Source organism: Neolamprologus multifasciatus, chromosome 22 (genome assembly GCF_963576455.1).
Source record: "Neolamprologus multifasciatus chromosome 22, fNeoMul1.2, whole genome shotgun sequence".
Taxonomy (NCBI): Eukaryota; Metazoa; Chordata; class Actinopteri; order Cichliformes; family Cichlidae; genus Neolamprologus; species Neolamprologus multifasciatus.
The window spans coordinates 5,393,840-5,417,349 of record NC_140459.1 but is presented as its reverse complement, the minus strand read 5'-3'; the positions used below and the strand labels follow the sequence as shown (position 1 = coordinate 5,417,349).

The window sequence follows — 23,510 nt, the reverse complement described above, 5'->3', positions numbered from 1 at the left end:
TAAAGAATGTAGCATCATGGGCAGTGTAGTCCGTGCTGCAGGGAGAATGGACTGCCATACACGTTATGTGTCTGTGAGCGAGGGAGGGAGAAAAAGGAAAAGTACGAGCTGTCATCGAGCAAAAACGGGAGCTGGAAGCATGTAAATATAATAATAACCACTGCAGCCAAGAAGAGAGCCTGACGAGCCCAGTTGTAAGTAAGCTATTAAGACTCGACTGTACACCGTGTTCGTGTTTTCCTCCAAAAACAATAATTTCCGTTGGAGCAGCCTTTCAACCTATGGAACGCCAGGACTGCCATAATGAATTAATTAAATACACCATTAAATAATTAATTAAATGTGTCAATAATTAATTAAAATGGGAAATAATTAATTAAATAAATAGTTATGACACATGTAATTAATTAATTATTGACACATTTAATTAATTATTTATGTATTTCACATTTTAATTAATTATTGACACATTTAATTAATTATTGACACATTTAATTAATTATTTATTGACACATTTAATTAATTATTTATGTATTTCACATTTTAATTAATTATTGACACATTTAATTAATTATTTAATGATATATTTATTTATTTCATTTTGGCAGTCCTGGCGCCTGGCTCTCATCATGAAATAATTTTATCTGTCAACCTCACCCATCAAACGCAGGGGGCGGGGTTAACGCTGATCGACTCAAAACCATTGCTTTGGCCTGGTGGCCATTGTTTTTAGCACACAACAACCAGCATGTGGAAACTAACAGAACTGAACTTTGAAAAACCCTGTTTGTGTGTGTCACCAAATACAGTTTTAATATTTTTTTAGCCGAGAATGTAGTGGTTTAATCTTCATGTGTCTGGTCGGTTTGTCAAGATACAGCCTCTTTGCAAAAGTGCTTCGATGATTTCGGAGATGTCTGCCCAGTCTCACGGCAAAGCGGGGATAGACCCGCTCGCCTCGCAAGCAATCGAGCTATTATTACCGCCGACAAAGCGCAGGCCCCGGTACACAGCTGTAATAACCCCCGCTGACACGGACTTCTTTTACTGAGGTTATATTTATCAGGGTTTTATTTCCTGATGTTCTATGTGTCCTATGTGTTTCAGTCGCCAATTCTGAATTATAACTAACATTAAAAACATGTTTAAGGAGGAGAGAGAGCAAATAAATTCGATTAACAGCTGATCTTTGGGTTTTTGTTCAGTAATCAGCGTGACCTGTGTATAAACGCATAAAAGAGATAACGTTGGTGTTTCCTCATGTAGTAACTGCTGGCTTTAACTGTACAAAGGTTGTTCGAAACTATGACACACATACAGACTTCATGATGTTCGGCTAATATTTTTATTGTGAATATTAATCATGAGGGTAAACGGACCTGTACACCACAGAGCGAGGTCAGCATATCCACGATATCTTCAGCTCTCTGAGGTAACACAGAGTTTCCCAGCTGACTAATCTAACTGTCATCTACGAATAATTCACGGGTCATATCAATATGATTTTACAGAAAAGCATCCTTAATACTGCCAACTATTCCAGAGACGTGAAAATCTACAGCATAAAGAACACAAAAATATAGCAGTCTAACACAACACTGTAACAGAGATGAACCGTCAGTTTGTCAAAGTGGAATGAAAGCGATTGGTTGAACAGGTGTTCGTGATCTGTGTTTTCTGCATTTTCATCAGCGTAAGCAGCAGATTAGAATAACAGTTATACATTTAATAAATTACCAAATAAACGCAAGAAACGAGCAAACCTGTTCCGACAATTTGAGTTTGTGTTCCCTCAGCTGCAGACTGTTTAAATGTTTGAGAGGAAGATTAGATATAAAGCAATCGTCAAACATAGACTCAGTCTGCGTTCACATTTGATATGAGGCCAGGACGGATAATGGCTGTGTCCTGTTTTAAGATCATACATGTAAAATTGTTGTCTGACCTCCGTCGATCCAGCCGCTCAGAGTTAACTGAAGTTAACCTGGATAAATTATAGTTAAGGAGTATCACAGATAACACCCACGTGAGCTGTGTGACTGTTCACTACTACACTGAAATCAGTAGGCTATTACTGAAATACACGTGCTATTTCATAAACTATGATGTAAAGTCCTACTAACATGTTTAGTTTTAAAGGACACCTTCCTGCCTTATTAGCAGTATTAGTTTTCTTCTAACATCCAGAAGTCTGCACCATGTGTTTCATAGTTTGTAACAAACCTTTGACAGTTAAACATAACATGACCGAAAAAGCAAAAAAATAAATAAATGAATAAAAGAGAGAGAGAGAGAAAAAAATCACACAAATTATATGTTAACCTCATTTATTTTTAGTTAAGTAAACTCTAAAAATTCTAACAGATCGCTGGTGCTTAGAAAACCTATTAAAAAACAGATGATATAATATTTCTGTCCAGGTTGCAGTCTGCATTATGAACATGTAGTTGGAAACTCTGCTCCTCTCGGTGGAAATGCGCCTTCTCTTTCCTCTTTGTATAAAAACATTTTAAAAGTCAGTTTAATCTCAAAATTTACTGTTAAATCCAAAACACACCAGATAAAGAAAAGCGAATGGTTCAGTCTAACACGTGCCAGTGAACCATTAAACGTCTGTAAAACTGTGCAGTTATGAAACGTAACTTTAACCTCAGCCAAACCGATTTGCTCAGTTGTAAATAAAACAGCGAAGTAAACGTGACCCGACAGACAAAACCTGAGTGAATTAAATCCAGCGTTTAACCACTGAGAGCTAAAACTCAGCTGAGGTTTCAAAGCTGTGTGCCGGTGATTGGACATCAGCCGCTGATGAAGTGGGTTCGCCTATAAAGTGCTCTGTTGGGAAACAAGCTCCAGCAGCTCTGCGCTCGGGAAAAACTATATTTACTTATCTTGTGCAGAAAAATGTGCTGAGGTTGCGTAATATCGAGCACCGGCTGCCCAGTTAAACTGTGACTATCACCAGGTAACGTGGGCGTGTTTCTTGAATTAGCAGCAGGTGTTGAACAGCTGACAGGTGAGGAGGAGGATGCATGCAGGTAAACTGAGGGTCTGTTGAGCTGATCGCTGGTTTCGTGAGAAAAATGTCAGCTCGTTCTTTATGTTACAGAAGCACAGAGACACAAGACCAGGTGGAAAGAGACGATCGTTCGGTGAAAATGAGAATCTGCGAATGCAACACGTGGAACACGGAGAGTGGAATATGTAAACAAACCGGTTAACGTAACCCCCTCGGTGCACTCTGCATGCTGACTGTTAGCAGAGCTACTGAAATCTCTGAAAACATCTGAGCACCTTTGCAAACATGTTCTATGTTGACAACCTGACCCGACATGTGAAGATTACAGCGCGACATTCGCGGCTAAAACACTGTTAAAAGTGTAGTTGGTGACAGAAAAACGGGGTATTTTAAAACTACACCACCAACATTGCTGCCTGTGATTTGAAATGCATTCTGGGATACCTGGCTGCCCCAAGTCTACACAAGCAATCGATTATCTAGGATCGACCTGTTTTGACTTACTTTGCACGGCAACCAATCAAATGTTAGAGAAGCTGCATGGGCAGCGTTAACCCCGCCCCCTGCGTTTGATGGGTGAGGTTGACAGATAAAATTATTTCATGATGAGAGCCAGGCGCCAGGACTGCCAAAATGAAATAAATAAATATATCATTAAATAATTAATTAAATGTGTCAATAATTAATTAAAATGTGAAATACATAAATAATTAATTAAATGTGTCAATAAATAATTAATTAAATGTGTCAATAATTAATTAAATGTGTCAATAATTAATTAAAATGTGAAATACATAAATAATTAATTAAATGTGTCAATAATTAATTAATTACATGTGTCATAACTATTTATTTAATTAATTATTTCCCATTTTAATTAATTATTGACACATTTAATTAATTATTTAATGGTGTATTTAATTAATTCATTATGGCAGTCCTGGCGTTCCATATTCAACGCCTCTCTCTGTCTCTGCTAGCAAAGTTGACCCAGACAACAAAGTAAAGCTAGTTTTCGGCTACGAGCAGTGTTGCCAACTTAGCGACTTTGTCGCTATATTTAGCGAGTTTTCAGACCCCCTTAGCGACTCTTTTTCTAAAAAGCGACTAGCGACAAATCTGGCGACTTTTTCTGGTATTATTGGAGACTTATTTATGACGACTTTTTGACGTGAAAACGCGTATCGCTCTTACTCTCAACAAGCAGCGGTGCTGCCGTGGGCGCCTCACCCGTGCCAAAGCGCTCACGGGCGGAGGATAGTCCTCCCCCAGCTGCTGTCAGGGCAGGTGATCTTCACACCTGTGCGTCCAAACGGCAAATGAATCGCGCATGAGCGAAGCCTCTGCTCCCGCACTGACTGTAACGCAGTCAGTTCTTCTTTTACTGTTATGCTGTTTTGTGGATCACAAGGTTTAAAACTACTTATAAACACACACTCTCACACACAAAGTAACTCCACCAGAGTGCCAATTTCGGGTCACTTTTGCCGGTCCAGGCCCGGATAAAGGAGCAGGGTTGGAATTGTGACATTAAAAAAAACAATAATTACTAAAAGAAATTTAATTTGTAGTTCTAAATAAATTCTAACTGCATTTAGGACGTTTTTTGCTCACTTTATGTCTCTTCCACGACGTTATTTCTCTCTCCAACAACGTAGGTTACAATTACATTAGCATGACAAATTATGCAAATTAGGTGATGACGTCATTTGGCGACTTCTAGCGACTTTTAGGACAGCCAATAGCGATTTTCCTTACTAAGGAGTTGGCAACACTGGCTACGAGCCGACACAGAACCCACCGTATTAGCCAGAGGTCCCTTTACTACGGTTCGGAGCCGCGGACCTTCAGTAACAGTAATAAATCACAGCAATAGTACATTCATGTAGTTGTAACCAGCATGATAATATATTAAGTAATCCAAAGTATTCAGAATACATTACTCTCATTGAGTAACGTAACGGAATAGTTACAGAATATATTTTGGGGCATGTATTCTGTAATCTGTATTGGAATACATTTTAAAAGTAACCTTCCCAACACTGTGTATAAATTTCAAAATCTTACGTCGCCGTGTTCTGAAAGTTATGACATGCACAAGATTTTCAGAAAACTTAACCTCTTCATGTAAAGGTCATTGAAATTCGAGCTTGCTCGGCATTTCTGGTAGAAGCACCAGCTGTATCAATTTAAAGCTCCGGTGTTGCCTCGCTCTCAAGGGACCCAGCAGGGTGACGACATTACCCCGTCAGCCTTTTACGACTGAGGGGTTAAAAAAATTGGTATACCATTCAAGAAGAATGTTGGCTTATATCTGTGTAAAGCTCAAAGCCTGAGAGGATTAATGAAGTTCACCGTGTGTCTCTAGGGGTTTGCACTTTTGTGAGCTCCATCATGGTAGTGCTCGGGCTACAGTCATCTCTGCTTTGAAATTGCACAATTGGATTTCGTGGCTGATGAGTCACAGACAGTCACTGAATCAGTGAACTTCATGAACACTAATAATTGACAAAACCATGACTGATGATTCACCAGTTAGTGATGTCGGGAGTCTCCTGTATCTGAGACAGACAAAAAAACCTACAGTAAATTACACAAACCAGCAGTAAGACCTGTGTTTTAAGACTCTTTGATTTTTGACAATGAAACGAGTTGATGAGTTGAGGTGAAATACACCCCAATATCACCTCACTGCACCCAAATATCATTTCAGGGTTCAGTTGTAACAAGTCCCTGCGTTTGTGTAATTTAGATTGATAGGAAGAAAAAGTAGGCACATGTGTGATGGACACGATCAAAGCAGCACAGTTTGACCCAAAATCAAAGCTGAGATTTGCATTTTGCAGTGCGTGTCAGTACCTGCAGAGCGTCTCTGCATAGCAGCGATTGCGTGCCGTTGCTACATGTCTATATCGAGTGGATTTTTGAAACAAGAAGCTAGATTCATGTATGATAACGTGACCAGACTGTTGGTGGAGTCAACATCTTGCCAAAAAGAAATGTAGATGCTACAGTTTCAGGCAAACTCATTCATGTGCTACATACTGATCTTAGTAATATTAGACAAGAATACAAAATTTAAAAAAGGCAAAAGATTTTTTTTACGGTCCATCTGAGTTTTAATTTATTCTTGTTTCATGGGTTCATGGGTGTAGTGAAGGAGGACATGCAGAAGGTTGATGTTACAGAAGAGATTCTTAGGAGAGGATGAGATGGAGGAAGATGATGTGGCCTAGTGGGAGCAGCTGAAAGAAAACGTTGGTCAAGGTTTTGAGTTCCTGCTTTAGGTTTATGGTTGTTCTAGTGATGTTTCACTTTCTAGTGATGCATTTTGGTAACGTGGATCTGAAGAAAAGTATCGCTCCCACGCCTCCGTATCATGGTGACAGTGTAGCATTGGCGCTCCACCGCCGCTGCTTTTGTACTGCCCTTCCCAGGGTCCGGTTGGCGGGTCGGTCGGGTCTTTCTCCGACCGACCGGGCGCTGTGTTGTAACACTTAAGGTATACACAAGACAACACACAAGAGTCTAGTGCGATAGCTTTCGCATGAGGTGCGGCACACTATTAAAGGTTAAAGTAGTACACTATGTTTCAGTTTTTATGATATTAATATTACTAATCTCCACAGTTTGAGTTCCCTCTGTCTTATCTAAGTGTCAGTGACTTCCATCACTTCTGTGATGCTGCTTCGTGTTACCCTTCGAGTCATGTGTTCTGCTATCTTGTCTTTAGGTTATTTCCTGTCTTACTTTGAAGGTTATCTGTCTTTCATTTCTCATTTTACTTTGTTTTTCGCTTCTTTATGATTCTCGCTGTTATAGCCCCATCGTCTAAAGTTCCTGGTTTTCTGTATATTGCATCGTGTTGTTTAAAGTGTCTCTTTAATGTCTCATAATTTTCCCATGTAAAGTATCTCGGACTACACAGTATTTAACTTATTTATGTGATATGAGTATGTTTTATTGTAAAATATTAAGAACTTCTCTGCAGGTTTCACACTTTTCAAAGCCACACACTGAGCCCTGTGGTGGAAAGGTTGAAAGTAACATCATTTAAGTAGCTCTGGTTGTAGAAGCTCATCCGGTTCCCAATCCATCACAGTTCACTGGTTGCTCTGATCTGTCAAAGACAGAAAGAAAGAGATATGTTCTTGCCTTTGGATGGCTTTATTTCACAAACTAATCAAGTCACAGAAGCTCGTAAACAGTCATATCCAGAATAAATGAATCTTGTTCACCATCAAAGGAAAGTTTGGTTTAGTTTTAGTCGGAACTACGACTATTGGAAGCATGAAAATATGTGAAAGCACCAGCAAGTAACTACACATCATACACTGTCTTATATGATATACTGGTGATAGAAGTGCCCCAATCATTCAGTGGGCAGGTGCATTTTTATGAATGCACCTGCCCACTACCTAAAGAGGTTGGATACTGTGTACCATTGTGCTTTACGTTTTATTACCAGCTATGGAAATTGTGTACATCATTGTTCTTTGTATGCTGCTGCTAAATGTCCATCTTTGCATATTCGCAGACTCTCCCATTGGTTGATCTTTATCTATAAATCTCTCCTTGGGCTGGTTCCATCTTATTTATGTGTTTATATGTGTAAAAACCACAACCAATACAACCTTCGTTCGAACAAAATCATACAATTGATTGTCCCAAAAATCAGAACAGAATTGGGGAAAAAGGCTTTTAAATACGCTGCCCCTGCTTCCTGGAATAATCTGCAGAAGGAACTGAAATTATCAGAATTGGTTATCTTGGGAGAGTTTAAGTCTGTCTTAAAGGAACGAGAGAACAGCTCTTTTACTCAGTGTGATTGTTTTTAATGTACTCTTAATTTGATCTGTTATTGTATATTTTACATATGTTGGTATGGGATATTGTATTTGTTTTAAATGTTATATACCTATGTGGTATGTGACTTTTGTTGCCATGATGCCAGGTCTCTCTTGGAAATGAGATTTTTAATCTCAATGAGATTTTTTTTACCTGGATAAATAAAGTATTTAAAAAAAATCATGTATTCCTAATATGGGAGACAGCCAATAGGACCACTTGATTATCATCATCAAATAGGATAAAAGTTTTTTTAGGTTAATTTTAGGTTAATGATGTTACTGAATCAAATTGTTCTGCTGATCAGGAGTAAGAATCTGGTGACACTGTGAGCTTTGATGCTGTGAAATGGAAAAATGTCCACAAAAATGATGAATATGCTGTGAACTTTGAGACTACTCATTTTATTCAGGTGTCCTGCAACGTTTCCAAGAGTCCCTGTTGCAGCACACCTGAATAAAATGAGTAGGTCATTAGCAAGACTCTAACGGTGTCCCAAAACGTAGGCCGCATCCTTCAGAGCCATCGCAGTCTACGGGTGCTCCTTGCTATCTAAAATATAACAAAAATATAACAGGACACTGGAGTAAATTTTTGACCACCTCACACTTCTGTTTAATCAGTTTTCTGTTCAATGTTTATTCAGCTGTGTGAAAATCCCGGAGGAACCCTGTAACATGGTAGACTAATGTGCCTGTATTAATTCAACTCCATATTATTGTGTGAAGTTGCACTGGGTTGCGAATGGTTGTGTGTGTGCCACATTTTTGGTGAGCTAATGGCTGTAATGGGGTTGGACTAATTAGAGGCAGGTGTACTTGATTGCACTGATACACTGGTCTACTTAGAGCCCACACTACAAACACTGCTGTGTGATTTTGTCTTTCTGTGCAGGTTTGTAATGTGATGAAGCCTGATATGTTTGGGATGGATGGGTTTTGCACTGAATTATATAGTGAAGGTGTAAGTTTGTCTCTCTGTGCAGGCCAGGGCCTATTATATGCCACAGTCTAAAGGCAGCGGAGTTGCAGAGGCTGGAGTGACCACTGGCTATCTACTTGAAGGGTGGTTGGTCTCAGAGGACAACTCCTCCTGTTGAAGTCGATGTGTGGAGTGCAACTGGCGTTGTGGCATAGCTGGCTCTGACCTTGGGACTGTGTGCTTTTACTTGATCTGCAAATGGGACACTGGACTGTTTTATCTTTTGAGTATTGTGTCAATAAATTATCTTTTAGAATTTTCTTGACTGTCATCTTTTTGCCCACAGCTGAGACGGTTGGTCAGACATGGAATCTTTTTGAGTGTGTTACAACCCACCCAAGGGATTAATAAAGTTTTATTTAATCTAATCTCAAAACTTTGATCTCAGCCAAACCAATTTACTCAGGAACAAATAAAACACTGAAAAAAGCCAAACAATAACATTTTTAAGTTATCCGAGTGACTTATATATCATGTTTAACCTGAGTAGTGAAAGACCGCGGGGGCCTAAAAACAATGAAGCCGGGAGTCTGCTGTTCTCGCTGACTCAAATGACCATTGAACCCCCCGGCTAGCTATCGAGCAGGTGGGTAACAGACATCTCCGACAACGTCGGAGCACTTTTGCAAATATGTGATGTCTTGATAAACCAAGCAGATATTTGAAGTTCACACAGCTACTTTCTCGCCTGAAAATATCTTAAGTTTATTTTGTGACCCAGAAAGTCTAATAAGAGTAATTTTAAAACTTAGTAGTGGCCGCCATTGTTGGAAACTGGAATTGGCTGGGCCACGCTATGAATTCTGGGATTTCGTGGGCCACGAAGGACATACCCGACCCCTCCTTCAAATCTGGGGAAAAGGAGGATGCATTTGTCGGCCGGATTTGGAGGAGTCTATGAATTGGGACGGCCTTGAGCGCATCATTGTGACGTAATCTGTCTACAAGTGCGGCCTCAGGAGGAGGACACAGCTTCTATAGATTTGACTGCATGCTGAGGCAGCAATTCAGCCATTTGATTCATGTTACAGCAGCTCATGAGTGAATGAACATGGTGCAATAGAAGTACATTTTTCCAAACCCTACTTGAGTAGGGTTAGGGGTTGCTATTTTAGCATGCAGTCAAGTTCTGTAGAGTCTTTCTAATAACCTACAAATTGTATTTAGGTGTGCTGCAGCAGGGACACATGGAAAAGTCCTCGAGGACTGGAATTTGGTAATCACTAATGTCTAACCAATCCTCTAGGTCATAGGTGTCAAACTCTGGCCCGCGGGCCAAATTTGGCCCGCAGCCTAATTACATTTGGCCCGTGAAGCCATACCAAATTACTATTAGAGCTGGCCTACTGGTATTATAAAGTTAATATATATATTGTTTAGTATTAAGCTTTGCTAGTTCCATATTCAGTTTTTCAGCAAAACTTGTTTGAGTCCATAAGAAAAGATTCATTCTTATATCTAGAGGAAGATTTTTTTTGTCAATAAATATTAATGTCAGCCCGCGACTTTGTTCCAGTTTTGAATTTTGGCCCACTGTGTATTTGAGTTTGACACCCCTGCTCTAGGTGGAGCAGTGAGTGTGTCTTGCAATGACATGAGCTAATTGGTTCTTCAACCAGATGAAATAAAAAACTTGAGATGATGTAAATAAAACTAAATTTATGTCAAAGTGAGCAGTTAAGAAAATTGAAGTCTAGTAAGTTAAGATAAGGAAAAGTACATAAAAAATTGAAGGACAGCTACCTGTGGTGTCATGGCCCTGGGTCATTTGACCCAGTGTTCTGTGTTCTTGCATTTTCATGTCATATTTAAATTCATTTAGTTAGTCTTGAGTTTATTCCTATAGGCTGTTCTGTTTTTTATGCCTTTCCTCCACTTCTGTGTCATGTACCTCCGTTTCCTGTTTTATTGTGAAGGTCTCGGGATGTCTAGTTGTGCTTCACCTGTGGTGTCATGTTAATTCATGTCAGCTGTGTTCCCCGTGTGTTCTCACTTTCCTCGTTATCCTTCTGTGTAATTATGTCAGCGTCTCCCTCGGTCCTGTGTCATTCTCCCTGTGTTTCCCTACATGTTCAGATTCATAGGTTTCCCTGTATAGTTTAGCATCGCTTTTTTGTTCAGCAAATGAAGCTGTGTTCTTGGCGTTTAAGTCACGCCTGAGACAATACATTTGGGTCCTATCCTGCCAGGGCTACACAGCCGTTTATGACATATGGTTGTAAATTAAAATTAAGTAAAGCCACAAAGTGAGGTGAGCTGAAGTAAAAGGTGAGATTAGATGACGTAAAGCTACAAAGTAAAAAACAGAACAATATTTTGACTAAAATACATTAGACGGAATGAAAACTATCATTTTAATTATCAGTATTCAGAAAAAGAAATGAAACTTCTTAAACTGGTGAAGGTTTTAAAAAATGGCTGAAGAGCAGAAAAAATTTACTCTCTTGCTTAAATCGATAAAATTTCATGTGAAAAATTAATGAGTAAATGAAATGAAGGAAATCGTTGACTTAAGTAAGAACTGATAGGAAAGTTGATACACAAAAAGTACTTGATTGCAACAGAAGTTTGGCAGATGCTTCAGACAAAAAAAACTTTAACGTCACAAATTGGAGAAAAATAACAAACTGTGATGTTTATCTCTTTTATTTACCGACTTATAAAACCCCTGACGTCTGTTCTTTTTTTCATGCTTTAATTCTCTCATCCAGCCAGGAGCCACTTCCTATTGTGGTTTATGATTAAAAATCATACCGTACTTTATGAAGATTAACTTTAATCGCTGTACATGCTGACATTTTGAAAACCTGCCTGCTGCTTTTTTCCAAACAACTCATCTGCCCTGCTTTGCTGACTAATCCTTCCTCATATTTTTTCGATAACATTCTTCCACTGTTTGTTTGTTTTACTCCTTCCAAATCTTTCCATGAGGTTTAAGGATTTATTTTTTTAAATGTTCCCCTTGGCATGCAACTAAAGAAAAGACAGCCGGAAAAATACCCCTCTGTGTAATCCGAAGAGGAGTTTTGACATCTTTGACACGTCAAAGTCCGGTTTTGCTGTGGTTCTTTACGTCTCTGAGTGAAGCAGGAAGTCGGGATGAGTAATGTGTAAATGGATGGGACGTAAATGAAATTATTGAGAACTCACTATCTTGTGTGCATAATGTTTGGAAAGGCAAATATAAATACACTCAGAATGTGTTCGGTGTAAGATAAATTATATATTTCCTAAGAAATAAGGCTTTTTTGGTAACTATTGCATGCAGGAAACACGATAAGAAAAATGTCACGAAAAGAGATAAAGTTGGAGGTGGTGAGTGGTTGAATGTGAAAGAACTTAAGTGTTGCTCACTAAAGATTCATAGAATATTAGAAGGTAACAGAATGATCTGCCACATTCACTGCTGTAAGAACTGTCATCCCTGCAGTAGTAAATCTGTAAATCCTCCACATATTTCAACACAGCGAGCATTTACTTTCCATTTACTTCCTTATTTTGAGCTACCACAGGATAGTGAAATTAAGTTGTCATATCTAATACTAGTCTCACATCCTGAAATATTTCAACTCTACTAAAGCAGCCGTAATGTTTTAGTGTTCACCTAAGGACCTTTTTGTCGGGAAAATAAATTTGATGCATGTCAGCAGCTACTTGTGTTTTAAATGCATGAAACGAGGAAGGATGTCTGTGACATTTTGTGGCCAGTCAGTCTTGAATTTATAGGCCTTGTTTACTATGCAGACTGAGCTGGGGTGGGGAGGGGAGGCGGGGGCTTCTAGCCTAATCTGAGACCTGCAGTGTGGCCTCTGACTGTGACCAGCTCCAGGTGTGGTGTTCCTGTTCAGACATGCTGGAACATGTTCAAACATGTCTGAGCAGTTTGGACATCTGAGGCGGGAGTTGTTTGTCCTTCCTTTCTGAACTTCTGGCATCTGACAGGAAATAAATACTCTGACCGGCCGGCAGCGGTTGGAATCTGTCAAAAAGCAGTAGAAGTAAGCAAAGTTATAAAATCCAGAAAGAGATACTTAATCACTCTGGTGTCAAAGTAGCTACTGTTGAAATACTTAAACTTGTTTATTTTTATTCACTTTTCTTACAAAAGTATTTACTGCCAAAGGTAGTAAATAATGAAGTAAAAATACTTTGTAGCAGTTCTTAGTAGTACCAGTACCTTTAATTTTTCGATAATGGAGTGTTTTAATCTGCATGTATGAGTTTTCATTTGTATCACGTTTGCTGAATAAAACATATATTTGCAATTTAGTCACTAAAAATTTGTCATGCAATTTATATCATTTTTGAGGGTTTTAAAAAAAAAGTCACGCTCATAATGTAAAGTCTCAAAAACTCTCAAAAATGCATGTATCAAATACGATACACTTGGCTTTAACCCTTTAAGACCTACCATAGAACCAAGTCCGCCAGAGCTTATATTATATTTTTACATGCTGTGGAGCCATTTTTGGGAGCATTTCAAGTTGCTATACATCAATACAACCATTACAGCCCAGATTTTAATAATATGTATGCATTAAGTGCATAGTAATTACATAAATTGCAAAAAAGTGCAATAAACTACAAAAAAATTGAAAATCATTTTTGTTTTTTTAACATATATTTCTAGTTAGAGAAATTTAAGAGGCTTATCCCTCAAAACTGTAAATACAAAAAAGTTGCACAAAATAGTTTCCCACCACAGGAAATTTATTTTGAGTGCCTTCATAGTTTTATTTTTGAAATACACCAATTTTTATATACTGCAGGAAAAACGAAAATAAATATTATAATGCAAATTTGCAAAAAAGCAGCATATGCATCAAAATAAACTATTTCCAGCAGTGCAATATGAGTCCTAAGCATCCCAGAAACGACACAGAAAGTCAGAAAGTCAAAGATAACTTGACTAACACCAGTATAGGCTCATTGAGGCCCGGATGGTAAAAAACTACATTTCCGCGAAAATGACGTCACTTCCGTTTTCGGGCAGGTCATGGCGGACATGTGATAGTTCGCGCTGATGGACGTAGGAAGTGTTACAAACAGCTGATCGGATCGGCAAAGCGTGTTTCTGGAATATTATGTTTTTGTTGCTGCAAGTGCTTTTTATGCAGTTTTTGCAAAGCTATATGTGGAAGGAAACTGTGACCGAGGACAAGCTGATGGCATAAGATGTAAGTACAACTCCTCCGGTTTCATATGCAAAAAAATTATTGTGCTAGCTCACGTGGTTGCAGAGCTACCGGGATTTAAAAATAGTTACGCAAAACAGAGCGTGCCCGCTCCGACCGGCTTTAAAGGGTTAAAGGCTTAAATGAATTATGAAGAATGGAATATGGAAACTTAATTGGTTTGTCTGTCAGCATACCTTCATGTTGAGTCCCTGCGAGCGAGTAAAAGTGATGTAAGGCGCAAACACACATGCATTGCAACCTTGAAATTGTCTAGACATCACCCCACAAAGGTGCACATTAGAACATAAATCAGTGATGGAGTCAGCTCAGACATTAAGTGGTCATTAGCCTGTCAGCTCCTCAACACAAGGGCCTCCAGTAATCCTCCGAAAAGGATTAACTATATGCGCTATATACACTAAAGTCCAAGCGAGACCTGAAAAATAAAATAAATGAATAAATAAAGTCCAAATAGCTATAACTGCACTGCCATCATCGGATGATCTGATATCGTCGTGTTGGTGTTGTTCCCAGATCATCATGAAAATGTTGTTCCAGGTTCAACATTGCAAGTGACCAATCACATTATTGTGACGTTATTCTTTTGCGCACCAACCCATTCGTGCATTTATGAAATTCCAATGTTGCAAGGACAATATCAGTTCCGCTTACCATTTATTAAAGGGTCAGGGTTAGGGTCCGTTGATCGGCGGACAGAGGCGGTTTCTCGCAGTTTAAGTACAATTTTTTGTTTTACGCCGGTTTTTCCCGAAGTCGCAAAAGTATGACATCACAACATTCTGATCGGTCACTTGCAATGTTGATCCTGGAACAACATTTAGTATGATGATCTGGGAACAACACCAACACGACGATATCAGATCGTGCGCCATCATCACACCATATCTTTGAAAGCAGTGCAGTCATTTCACACTATTAAGTATAACCATACTTTACCCACAGCAAGGGAAAGGGAAATGCTGCAAACAAAAAACAATTAGAAAAAAATACAAGAAGTTATCCTGCACTCACAACACACACACACAGAGATGTTTTCATCTTATAGCCGTACAGGGTTGAGTGGACGAATTAAAACAAAGGACAGCAGGATTCAATCAGATCCTTGCAAAACACAAACAAAACTCTCAACTTAAAATCTAAACATTTACAACAAGAACTCCCAAAAAGGATCAGATGCAGTAAACATAACTGAAAACAGTTGTTAATCTAAAACTGCAGCACTGATAAGTTTCCCACGCGTAGTAGATCTTGGTCTCAGCAACTCCCGCCCTCATAAAACAAGTGTTCACACTGAAATGTTCAGAGACAATTATTAAAACAAAACCCAGCATCTGTAAACAGTTTGCTTCTGAAACAGAAGACAGTTCAAGGGGACTTTAAAGCATCGATAGTGATTCTACTTAAGGGCAGCAGCCTGGCTGCTTACATGTTAACATTCAGGGTCTAGCTGCTGGGCTGGGGTCAGCACTCACTGGGCTTTAACATCACTCTGGTTCTTGGGTAGCCTTGTGTTAACATGTCTGTGCAGATGTTCTACAAAGATCCAAACTTGTGTTAGCAGCATAACGTAGGTGTGTCTGTGACCTCGATGCAGTTCGTGCTTTACGGTTGCACTCGTGTCTTTTCATGCAATAACAATTCTGCCGGAGGTTTCTTCCTGTTAAAAGGGAGTTTTTCCTTCCCACTGTCGCCAAAGTGCTTGCTCATAGGGGGTCATATGATTGTTGGGCTTTTCTCTCTGTATCTATGAAGCGCCTTGAGGCGACATTTGTTGTGATTTGGCGCTATATAAATGAAATTGAATTGAATTGAATTTTATTATTTGCTTCGAGCCCTGTGTACAGGAGCTGCATGCTAAAAGATCTTTTGTTAAAAGGGTTGGCGTAATAAGCAAATGCTTCAGCCAATACCTTTTGATTAGCCTTGTCTCATGCTTTCTTGCTTTGTGGTAAATCTTTGTTCTGTCTTCACTGAGATATTTGAATGCTAATCAATAAACATATCAGTATCAGTATCATGTAACGTAATCCCCATATGTCCACTCCTCAAAATCTGTCAATAGCTCCATCATTTTGCTCTTCTTCTTTATCTTTAATTCTATTCTTGTTTAGTTCAGTAATATATTGTATTAATGCGTTACTGACAAATACTCGACTCAATGTGTGGATATAGCATAAATTATATATAAAGATGGATAGAGCCACTATGACATCACCTCTTGTTTTCTGGAGCTATTACCTCTTGTATGGTGTTCAAGTTCGATTTAGCATTAAGTAACTTTACCCCCCGACACACACACATTTACATTACACAAGTAGTGTTCAAGTTCAAGGGGAATAGAAGAAGAGGGGAGAGAGAAGATTTCAAGGATTGTTACGAAACTGAGGCTTTTTGGACACTGGATATAGTAACGGGAAGGCAAGGAGACAGTGAGGGAGAATGACACACAGGAAAGGGTCTGCAAAACCAGACCCTGCAGGGAGGTCTCTAACCTGCAGCTCATTTGCCACCCGCTCAGCCAGGTGAGCTATTGCGTCACCCTTAATGTAGAGTCTGTCAGTGAGGCAAAGGTGAGTCAGCTCCTAAACAAGCACATCAGCGCTCAGAAGAAGACATATGGATGTGACGATATGATGTTCCGCACAAGAATATCCACCCATTGTGCTGGGCCCGGCTTCACCATGTGGAATGCCATGCAGGTCCTTACAATAACACAATGTCAGGGCGTTTTGTATAATGACAATTAGACAGGCTGAATCACAAGATATTAAATAAGGAGCGTAAGTTTATAGTTTTGATTGCTTTTATATTATGGGACTGTCGTAGAGTTTTAAAATATAGTCTGGTTTCATTTTATATCTGTTTTTTTTTCTTGTTTTTTCAAGATTGACCGCAGCACCTAAAGAAGCTGTTACATCTAAAACATTACAGAGAGCTACGCTAAGTGTAGTGTTCGAACAAGGTCAGTTGACTGAAATGTAACAGAGGCACCATTCAAGCACTTTAACAGATTCATTGTAATATTAAAAAAAAATGTAGGATAACGAAAAATACAAGACAAGAAAATAAAAGTACATAAACATTAAAAACAAAGTGAATTGAAAATACTTGTTACATGCTTATTTAAACATGTTTGTTTTACACATTTCTTCCTTTTTTTTGAGATGTAGCCACCACTCATTTTTATTTTGTTCACAGCAACATCTGTAAATACACAAAACAAACACCACCAAAAAATAAAGGAAAACAAATACTGAAACATTAATGGGAAGTTTAGAAATATCTAACGAGTCACTCTTGAGTTTTCTAGTTCTAGCAAGACTGATCTGCAGGCAGGAAAAGGACCTAAAGGTGTGGTGAACTCAAAATACACTGCTTTACTGCAGGCATGGAGGTGGTACAAATAGAAATAAACTAAACTGGGATGACCTAAGAATCTAAACTCACAGGGAAACACAGGGAGAGTCACACAGCTATGAGGGAGGATGCGACGAAGGACAGAGGGAGAGGCTGACCTAAATACACAGAAGATTACAAGGAAGTGAGAGCACATAAAGAACACAGCTGACATGAATAACCACAACGAGACCGGGGAAGCAAGGCTGAACAGAACAAACATGGAAAAACGGGACCTTCAAAATAAAACAGGAAACAGAGGAACATGATGCATGAGTGGCGGAGAGGGAGCAAGGGAACACGAGGGAGGGAGAGGAGACATGCTGGGCTGGGCCCATCCGCTATGTTTCATAATGGAATAAAACACAAGGAGGAGAAATGAGGCACAAGAACACAGACACACAGAGGGAGAAGACGCTGGGAAATCTAAAGGATAGAGGATCTCAATAAGGTAACTAAAGACTATTAATAAACCAGGACATAACCCACTATACAAAAATACCACAAAAATACAAGAAAACATAAAATGCTGGGCGAAAAGGGCCCAAAACCATGACAAGGGGTCTTTAAACCTTAAACCTTTTCTGATGTTCTGCTAAAAAAAAGTAATATTAAAATTCTCATATCCTGAAGATGTCTATTCCCATTATTATTATTCCTATCATTATTACAATGAAAAGCTTCAGATGTATCATCTGAGTCCAAGCCTCTTCTTCTCATCATGCTCAGTGAAGATAATAACTGTATCTTTGAGCACAAACTCATTCAGTCACATGGCCCACTGATAAATACACCCCCAGGTCTTTCTTCAAATGACTGACTTAACTTAACATTAGCAACTGTTAGCTCAACGGGGACATGTCAGTCACACTCTGTACTGACAGAAGATGGAGCTAAACAGGTTTTAAAACTTTTTTTAAACACTTTTTTCTTTAACCCAGCTTCACAGACACTGCTACATCTAGGGCTGTGCGATATGACCAAAATCTCATATCCTGATTTAAGACATTTCTCATCCTGATAACCATAAATATCACAAAATAGTGCTTTTTCTGTAAGTTCTGTGAATCTCTGGCATTATCTTATTTTTCACTTTTAATTCTAGGTGCCATCAAAGACTGGAAACTCAGGATAAGGACCCAGAAGCACAAGCTGAGTTGTGTTTTTGGCTTTATAGTCGTTACTGAGGTAGGAAGTTTGATACACAGGAAATAAGGCAGGAAGTCCAAAAGCAATCAGATCAGACGGAGTAGCCTGAGGCAAACTAGGAAACTGAATGGTGCTGAGTATAAAACTCACCACCATACATACATATATGTATGTGTATATATATATATAATCTGTACGGCTTAGAATAAAGTAAACTTCTGTAAGTATTTTTTTCTTTAACTTTTTAACTTCTGTAAGTATTTTTTTCTTTAACTTTTTAACTTCTGTAAGTATTTTTTTCCTGAATATCTTTGGCTGAATTCACTGAATTCATTTAAAAGCCAAAAAAATGTAGCAGGTCTACACACCCACAAACACTGGCTAAGTTACAAAAACATGAACACCACACAAGGGTTAATTAGTTCTTTCTTTGGGAAGTGACCATATTTGGATGTGCTAGTTCACTGCTCAGCTATTGGGCGCCGACAGGCTGGATGAAAAGCTGCGTCAGACACTGGATGGACGCTTTTCAAAGAGAGATCCTCAAATAGTGCAACACAATGGTAAAATACTAGAATTTGACTCAGCACAAATTTGCATGGTCTGTACCATACAGCAGGCGGTATTATTAATCAGATAATACTATTAAAATGCTTCAAAAAGTAACAACAGTGCAATCTAAGTATCTGTCAGTCAAAGTTGCAACATCCCTAAATTTAAGCTTTAGCCAAATCTGCACAGGGAAGATCTAAACAGTTAAAAATATGAAAAAATACAGCAACATCTGCACATTTGGGAAGCATGGGGTTAAATCAACAGATGCAATGATCTGAATGCTGAAACCCTAAAGGTGAAAAGGTCAAGAATAAGCTCGCGTTAACATAACAGTCATGTTTACACACCACATACAAGATTTAGCTACTGAATTGCTTCAAAGGGCTTTCTGTGACACACCAAACAGTGACGTCACTTTGGCCTCATTAGTTTCCTCTGAAATGAAGGGAAAAAGCTGAGACCCACAGACCTTTTGATCTGCACAGTGACACAAGTTGGGGGAATTTACTAGTGTGCAGAATGCTTAATTAGTTGCGAGTGATGTCAGCCAGTCAGCATAAATATTTCAAATTGTCCACTGAGACACCTGCCGGATGCACTGATTCATTTTTACTGTTCCTGTCCTATTTGAAATGATGATGCTGAAATATGCAAAAATGCACCGTAAACCGTTTCTAGCTTGCAAACTTCCACTTCTGGTTGGCCTGGATATTGTAGAGAATCTAAGAGAGGGAAAAAGCAAACATTTGAAGGCCTGTACTACAGCTTTTTGAGCTAAATTTAAGTCTTCATAGTGGTTCAACTCATGCAGTTAAGTGAAAGTGAAAAAGAGAAAGGCTGTGAGAAAAAGAGGAGAGACATATGCACACTTGGAAAGACATTTAAGTGAAATTTTAAAAAGCATCAGTTGGAATTTGTTACTTACAATTAGTTTTCTTTCATTTATGCAGTAATATGATCTCATTTCATCATCTACTGGATCATGTGAAACATGAAAGCTAGAAATGAGGGCTCACCTTTAATTTTTGACATTCTTGATTAGAAAAGTATAGAGTAATCTGATGGAGCTTGTGACCATTTGATGCTGCTGTGATGGGTTCAGAGCACTTGTGGGATTAGTCTGTCATGTTGTGAGGTTGATCAGCTGTAAATACAAAAAGGTAAAATTAGAAACAAAATGTCACATGGATAGATAGCTACAGCATCTGGAAAACCAATGAAGTAGTCGAGTAAAAAGTACAGCAAAAAAGTATTTAGTCAGCCACCAATTGTGCAACTTCTCCCACTTAAAAAGATGAGAGACTTTCATCACAGGTATACCTTAACTATGAGAGACAAAACGAGGGGGAAAATCCAGAAAATCACATTCTCTGATTTTAAAAGAATTTATTTGCAAATTATGGTGGAAAATAAGAATTGTGACACAAGCAAGATTTCTGGCTCTCACAGACGTGTAACTTCTTCTGTAAGAGGCTCCTCTGTCCTCCACTTGTTATCAGTATAAAAGACACCTGTCCACAACCTCAAACAGTCACACTCCAAACGCTACTATGGCCAAGAGTCAAGTCCAAAGAGCTGTCAAAGGACACCAGAAACACAATTATAAACCTGCACCAGGCTGGGAAGACTGACTCTGCAGTACGTAAGCAGCTTGCTATGAAGAAATCAACTGTGGGAGCAATTATTTGAAAATGGAAGACATACAAGAGCACTGATAATTTCCCTCGATCTGGGGCTCCACAGAAGATGATCACAAGAACGGTGAGCAAATATCCCAGAACCTCACGGGGGGACCTAGTGAATAACCTGCACAGCTGGGACCAAAGTAACAGAGGCTACCATCAGTAACACACTACGCCACCAGATATCCTGCAGTGAGAGACGTACCCCCCTGTTCAACCTAGGACATGTCCAGGCCTGTCTGAAGTTTGCTAGAGAGCATTTCAAGCATTTCAAGGTCCTGGAGTGGCCTACCCAGTCTCCAGATCTCAAACCCATAGAAAATCTTGGTAGTGAAAGTCCGTGTTGCACAGCGACAGCTTCAAAACACTCTAGAGATCTGCATGGAGGAATGGACCAAAATACCAGCAGCAGTGTGTGAAAAACCTTGCAAAGACTTACAGAAAACATTTGACCTCCGTCATTGCCAACAAAGGGTATAAAATAAAGTACTGAGATGAGTTTTTGTTATTGACCAAATACTTATTTTCCACCATAATTTAGATATTATTTAAAAATAAGAGAATCTGATTTTCTGGATATTATTATTATTTATTTATTTATTTTGTCTCGCATAGTTTAACTTGTATCATAGTACCTATGATGAGAATTACAGGCCTCTCTCATTGTGGGAGAACTTGCACAATTGGTGGCTGACTAAATACTTTTTTGCCCTACTGTATGTTCAGAATTGTAAAATAGTATAAGAACAGCGTTGACTACTTTTAAACAGAAAAGTATTTTTACTTTAAGTGAGCATATAAAGTCTTTCCCGATTCCCTAAAGGTAGAAATGTACTTTTTACTCGACTGCTTCTTTGGTTTAACTGCTGACTGATCTTCAACAAGTGATATTTTTGCTCATTTTAAGAAAGCAGTTGCTTCAGTCTCTTTCCACATGCATAATACGCACATAAGCCAGTTATCTTTCACAATCTGCTTATCTGTCCCTGATATGAAAAACAGACACACATATAGCATTCAAGAGTGCTTCCAAAGATTAAGGTAGCATGAGAAAGAATGAAACTAACCTGTGTAAACAGGAAAGTTGTGAAAACTTTATAAAACAGAAACCTGATCATAGCGTAGTTGTGTAGTCGAACATGTACATATTTGGGTAAAAATACTGGTGGCAGCCAGTGGTACCCCTCAGCTTCCCAGTAGTGACTTGAGTCATCACAGTCACCTGCCCCCTGAGAAGTGTAACGACAATACCACATCAGCCTTTAACGGGGAGGTGTAAAACTGATCTGTTTAATACCACTTATGGTAACATTTCTATAAAATAGTGAACAAAGGAACCCTTTGTATTCAAAATGTTTAGAAATGTTGCCTCTAATGGCCAAAATCAACATTTAAAGCTATATGTTATTTTTCTATCCATCCATTCGCTTCTGCTTATCCTTTTCAGGGTCCCAGTGTTGCATAATTGGGAACAAATCAGTGTGGAAGTGTTGCTTTGATAATCCTCTCATGTTTTAAAGCATATTTAGGGCTGAATGTTACAGCTGAACGTATTTAAATCATCAGTTATCAAACCCAGAGTTCGATGGGCCTTTTAACTGGTGGAAAACCCTTGACGCATACTAGCCCGCACAGGCCCCACAGGAGTTTTACCCCTTGAGGCCCCCATTATAGTTTTCTGTGAGCAACTCATGTGCTTACCCATAGAAAACCCAAATAGGGGCCTCAAAGAGCACAACTTCTGTGGGCCCTGTGGTGGGCCCTGTGGTTTGCCCTGTCCTGCCCACACAGCCCCACAGTTCATCCACACCTACCCACTGTGGGCCCGCATTATTATGGTTTACTACAGCTCCCTCCAGCTGGTGCTTGTCAGTGGGTCTTTGTGCACTCAGTTTTGTCATAAGTGTTTGAAAAGAACTCTCTGTTGAGTTGAGGTCAGGTGACTGATTTGGCCCTGTGGGGCAAAACTTAACACATGAGTGTCATTGTCAAAACTCCCTTAAGGATTTAACTGTATCTTTAGCAGATGCAGATGCTTTTGTGTCTGGAGGGTTGAGAGTCTAACACTCAGTCCACTCACAGCTCTTCGTTGCTCTCTGTGTGATTACCATGCAGGTCTATCAAGCCACACAAGTCTGCAATTGTCTCAGCAATTCATCAAAGTGGCAGTTGTGCTGGTAACAAAGTTTTATGATTAAAAATACCTGATTGTCTGAATGAATAATATTTAAAGGAATTCCCCAGTAAATTCAATTCAATTCAATTCAATTCAATTTTATTTATATAGCGCCAAATCACAACAAAAGTCGCCTCAAGGCGCTTCATAGATACAGAGAAAAACCCAACAATCATATGACCCCCTATGAGCAAGCACTTTGGCGACAGTGGGAAGGAAAAACTCCCTTTTAACAGGAAGAAACCTCCAGCAGAACCAGGCTCAGGGAGGGGCGGGGCCATCTGCTGCGACCGGTTGGGGTGAGAGAAGGAAGACAGGATAAAGACATGCTGTGGAAGAGAGACAGAGGTTAATAACAGATATGATTCAACACAGAGAGGTCTGTTAATACATAGTGAGTGAGAAAGGTGACTGGAAAGGAAAAACTCAATGCATCATGGGAATCCCCCGGCAGCCTACGTCTATTGCAGCATAACTAAGGGAGGATTCAGGGTCACCTGGTCCAG

At 39.1% G+C, this 23,510-nt stretch overlaps 1 long non-coding RNA gene across 1 annotated transcript in view; it reads right to left on the bottom strand.

Annotated features, from left to right (window-relative positions):
- Positions 1 to 9,179, bottom strand: part of LOC146492715 (uncharacterized) — a 46,240-nt gene extending 37,061 nt beyond the window's left edge. The window contains exon 1 of the long non-coding RNA XR_014871845.1: positions 8,477 to 9,179. This is a non-coding gene — a long non-coding RNA (uncharacterized LOC146492715). The remainder of the gene's footprint in view (positions 1 to 8,476) is intronic.
- Between the last annotated feature and the right edge of the window lie 14,331 nt (positions 9,180 to 23,510).